Source organism: Miscanthus floridulus, chromosome 9 (genome assembly GCF_019320115.1).
Source record: "Miscanthus floridulus cultivar M001 chromosome 9, ASM1932011v1, whole genome shotgun sequence".
Classification (NCBI taxonomy): Eukaryota; Viridiplantae; Streptophyta; class Magnoliopsida; order Poales; family Poaceae; genus Miscanthus; species Miscanthus floridulus.
This window is the reverse complement of record NC_089588.1, coordinates 12,497,000-12,502,341: the sequence shown is the minus strand read 5'-3', so window position 1 is coordinate 12,502,341 and position 5,342 is coordinate 12,497,000.

Below are 5,342 nucleotides of genomic sequence, written 5' to 3'. Positions count from 1 at the left end.
TTGGTCCTAGGTACTGATTCCGAGGCCACAGTAGCCCAGACGTGGCTCCCCATGCTGCGTTGTCCTTGGAGCAGGAGTTGGCAGCTCAGTGAGGCATGGGTGTCAACCATGTGCATAGTGGTTAGCACAGTGGCGGGTAACTCCTGCCCCGTCCTGCCTCCTGTCCCGTCAGCCATTCCGCTATACTGTGCCGAGCATGCGGCCGATGTTAGGGGCAGCAGTTGGCTGAGTTAATGCGACACGATGTTTTGTCAGAGGGACGGGAGAAGGAAGAGGCAGCGGAGTGCTGCCGAGCCTGCCTCGCGCGAGACGGAGGGTCAGTGGCCCGGCCGAGGCCTTTGGCGGGGAGTCGCTCGAGGTCAGTGGTGAGGGGGCCTCGGGCGAGTCGGAGAATCGGCCGAGGCCAGCGGTGAGGGGGCCTCGGGCGAGTCGGAGAATCGGCCGAGGCCAGCGGTGTTTAGCTGGTTTCGATCTTTATGAAGTCTACGCAGTCGTTTTTTGGGTCTTGCTTAGGGTACCCCTTCTCACGGTATCCGACAGTAGCCCCCGAGCCTTGGGGGGAGTGAAGGTACTCCCCCTGAGGTTCTGACGAGGATTGGCTCTCGACAGTTCCCGTTGGGATGGTGTTTGTACTCGAGGTTTCTGTGGGTGCGCACGAGCGCACCCGCCGGGTGTAGCCCCCGAGGCCCTGGAGGAGTGATTTCACTTCTTCAGGGGCTTTTTTCTCTTTCGAGTGAGGGGTGTTTGCCGGGCCCATGGGTGTAAGTTCGGATCGCAGGGCCTTGACGATGCTGCGGAAAAAGCCCCTCAGCCTCCGCCTGGAGCGAGAGGGCCGTCAGGGGTTCCCTCGGCTTTTTGTACGACCCCCGTACTTCCTTTTCGCTCAGAAGGGGGGGTGGAAGATGCCGTGCTACCCTCGGTGGGCGCGAGCGTCGGCATTTCCGGTGAGCTGTTATCGGGTAAGTCCGAGTGGAGGCCCGTACCCTATTCACTGGGGGTCGGCTAGCGGTCCAGAGACGCGCTCCAAGAGTACCGGCAGGTTTCTCTAGTGGGTGCCGAGGCCGTTCGCTGGGCCTCGGTGGCTCGGTGCCTCCCTATGGTGGGATCCCATTCGGAGACCTCCCTGCCGGTCTCGGACACGACACAGGGTGCAGCCCAGTACAGGCTTCGCCCGTAGTCGTCCCTGACTCTTTTGCCCTAGGGCGGCTGTCGAAACCCCTGGGGGCCCAGCCTTCGAACCCCTGGACCGTAACGGGCTTGGGTCGCTTTTGTCTTTATCTTGGGCGTAGGAAGAGCCCCCGAGCCTCCGCACAGGGCGAGAGGGCGGTCAGGGGTCCTCCCGACTTTTTTGTCCGTCCCCCGCACGTCCTTTTCGCTTAGACGGGGGGCTGTTTGCCGAGCCCACTCATGTGCGAGCTTGAGCCGCTGGGTTTCGGCAAAGTTGCAGGAGGAGCCCCCGAGTCTCTCGTGCGGAGCGAGAGAGCGATCAGAGGTCCCCCTGGCTTTTTGGTTCGCCCCTCGCGCGTGAGGGTCTGTCTACCGAGCCCCCCTCGGGTGTGAGCCTAGGTCGCGGGGTCTCGACGTCTTTAGCAGAAGGAGCTCCCTAGCCTCTGCACGGAGCAAGAGGGCCGTCAGGAGCTCTTCTGGCTTTTTGAACGACCCTCGCGCTTCCTTTTCGCTCGGAAGGAGGGTTTGTTTTGCCGAGCCCCCTCGGGTGCGAGCCTAAGTCGCTGGGCCTCGGTAATGTTTTTGCAGGAAGAGTCCCTTAGCCTCTGCGCGGAGCAAGAGGGCCGTCAGGGATTCTCCTGACTTTTTACTCGACCCTCGCGCTTCCTTTTCGCTCGGAAGGAGGGGTGGAATGTGCCACGCTACCCTCGGTGGGCGCGAGCGATGGCAGTTCCGGTGAGCTGTTATCGGGTAAGTCCGAGTGGAGGCCCGTACCCCATTCGCTGGGGGTCGGCTAGCGGTCCGGAGACGCGCTCCAAGAGTACCAGAGGGTTTCTCTAGTGGGTGCTGAGGCCGTTCGCTGGGCCTCGGTGGCTCGGTGCCTCCCTACGGTGGGATCCCATTCGGAGACCTCCCTACCGGTCTCGGACATGACACAGGGCGTCCCAAGCGTTTCGCTTGCTTGGGCCTTGGCCTCGTATAGGCTCGCCCATAGTCGCCCCTGACTCTGTTGCCCTGGGGCGGCTGTCGAAACCCCTAAGGGCCCAGCCTTCGAACCCCTGGACCGTAGCGGGCTCGGTGCCCAGTTCCTTTGCCTGAAAGGAATCGGGGGGGTTATTTCTCTCCCTACGGCTAACAACGGCAGGTGCGTCTTTTGAGGCGACTTTTTCGGGGTAGCGAAACGGCGCCTGCTGCTGCTGCGGTTGGACGCGACGTGGTGTCTGCCGACGGGACGTATCTGCACGCACGATTTAATGAGGAGGGAGTGGGCGCGTGGGCGGTAAAACTGGATCTGGATAACCGCGCCGGATCTTTTGGGGGAAACTTCCCCGATTTCGTCGCCCGGCGGTTTCATCTTGTCCCTACATAAATACGCAAAGAACCTCGCCCTTCCCCTTCTTACCTTTTCCGCACTCGCCTTTGCTGCCTCCATGCTGTTGCTGAGAGCATAGAGCGCCGAGGAGGAGAAGGGGAAGGGCGAGAGACTGAAAGAGAGAGGGAGAGAGATTACCGCCGTAGCAGCGTCCTCCGCCGCGCAATGGCTGGTGGTCCCGTCATCCTCCCAGCGGATCCCTGGGAGCGGTCCGACGTCACCGAGGAGAAGCTGCAGTCGCTCGTGGAGGCCGGCCTTCTTCGCCCGATCACCGACCCTGACGAGCCGGAGTGGATTGCTCCGAGGAACGAGTCGGAGCCGAGGCCGCACGACGGCTACGTGGTGAGCTTCGTCGTCTTCCACGAGCGAGGCCTTGGGTCGCCGGTGGATAACTTCATGCGGGCGCTCCCGCACTACTATGGCGTGGAGCTTCACAATTTCAGCCCCAACTCCATCGCGCAGGCGGCCATCTTCGTCGCCGTCTGTGAGGGGTACTTGGGGATCGCTCCCCACTGGGAGTTGTGGCTCCACTTGTTCCGAGCGACGTTCACCACCAAGCCAGGGGGGACGAGGGGGGCTCGGAAGGTGCAGAGGGCCGGCGGCTGCACCCTTCACGTACACCAAGACCGGCAGTCCCTCTACATCTCGGCCCAGCTGTCCTCGTCCAACCATCGTTGGTATGACGGCTGGTTCTACCTCTGTAACGACGGCGGAGGACTTCCCCCTTATACCGGGCGGGTTGTAGAGAGTCAACCAGAGAAATGGGGATACGGCGTCGTCAAGGTCGATCAGCCTAGGCTGGAACCGCTCTTGAGGGCCTTGGGGAAGCTGCGTGACCACGGCCTTTCGGCGGCCGTGGTCGTGGCGGCTTTTCACCGCCGGAGGGTGTTGCCGCTGATGGCCCGGCGGTGGCGGCTGTTCGAGATGACGCCGGGCGATCCGATCGCTGGTGTCAAGATGTCCGCCTTCGCCCTTACCGACGACGAGACCCTGCGTCGGGTGAGAGAGGCGGTAGACGGGAAGCCGAAGATTGACGATTTGATGCCGTTCCCGATGCGCCCATCGTGGGGGTATGTCTCGCTGGTAAGTTGGATGTTGTCAAGGCTTTCGCGGCCTTCTTGTTTTTTGTTTTTCTTTTCTTTTTTGTCTGTTGTCTTACTTCGTTGTTCCCATAGGGGATAAGAGACGTGCGAGGCTCCCTGCCGCCCGTTCCCGAGGATGCCCGGCGGCGATCCGTGAACAGGGCGCGTGCCGAGGAGGAGGAGAAGAAGAAAGATGCCAAGGAGGCGAAGCGCACGAAGAAGCTCCTCGCGCGCGAAAAGCTGGACGCCCATCGCCGGCGTCAGAAGCTCGATGGTCTCCCGTTGGAGCCGTCTCCCTCGTCGTCGATGTCGGATTCTTCGGGCGACGGTGGCAGGCGCGAGGTGGGGTCGGCCTGCCTAGAACACCTCCCCGACATTAGGGAAATGGTGCCCGGGGCGCCGGCAAGGAGCCTGACGCTCCCAGGAGGAGGAGGTGTCCCGGGGCCGGTGGCGGCTCGTCCTGGGGCCGAGGCCGACACACCCGAGGCGCGGGTGTTGGAGGAGCGTGCCGTCAGCCCGATGGGTTCGACGGTGGAGGTGGAGCCGGCGACGGTGGGGGCGACCCCATCGTCTCCGCGAAGGGTCGAGGAGGTGCCAGGGCCCGACGGAGGCTAGCTGGCACCGGTGGACACTGAGGCCGCGCTGCTGCCACCACCGCCACCGTTGCAGAGGAGGCTGGCGGTGTCGAAGCGGCTGCATCCCCGTTCGCGGTAAGTGTTTTTTCTGGTGGAGTCCGTAGTACTTCTTGTTTGCCCCTCGGTCGCATGCTGACCTTGGGAGTGTCTTTGCTTCCAGCCAGACGCATCTGGTGGAAGATCCTCCCTTGGCGCCCCATAAGGCGCTCAAGGTGAATGTTAGCTCCTCCGCCCATCAGGCAGCGGAGGTGCAGGCTGGCGTGCAGCGTGGCGCGGCGTCAGGCGGGGCCGTTTCGGAGGAGGCGGCTGCCCAGGAAAAGGGTGCCGAGGCAGCCGCGGAGCGGGTGGAGGAGGAGGAGCCCATGCCTCGCGATGTCGCGGGTCTTGGGGCGAAGGAGGCTGGGGCGTCCACCATTGCCGAGGCCATTGAGGGTGAGGCCGGAGCCCCCAAGACCTCTGAAGCCAGGGCGGTGGATGCTGGGGCCACCGAGGCAGAGATGGCGGAAGCCAGAGCCCCCGGGTCCGTCGAGGCCGAGGCGATGGAGGTGGAGACGGAGCAAATTTTGGCGCCGCCCCTGGTTCAGACAATCTCGTATGATGATTCTTCCCGAGGGAAGGAGGCGACGGACGTCGAGGTGGCCAGTACCGCAGAGCAGCCGGTCCCAGATCCCGCCGAGGGGAGTTCGGCCCTTGCCCGGCTACGGCCCGAGCCCCGTGGGTGGAACTTCCCGCGTGTTTTCTGGCGGAACCAGGCTGATCCTGAGGGGGAGCCTATGTTCGCCCTTGAAGATATCGCAGAGGGGGGGGGTGGGATACCCTCGAGCAGTACCGCCAACTGGCAGTGCGGTCGCTGCAGACGGCGATGACTATTATGGGACGAGACTTGCCCGGTGTCACCCAGGTAAGTACTTTCCTCTCCCGTGCCGAGTTGTTTTCTCTTCGAGTCCCCTCGCAGTGTTTTGACGCGCGTTTCTTACCTTTATAGGAGCTCGAGACCCGGTCCCTTGGGAAATCGGTGTTCCTACGAAGGGAGAGGGATATCTGGGACCAGCTCCGGCGGCAGAAGGGCCTGCTTGCCGACGCCCA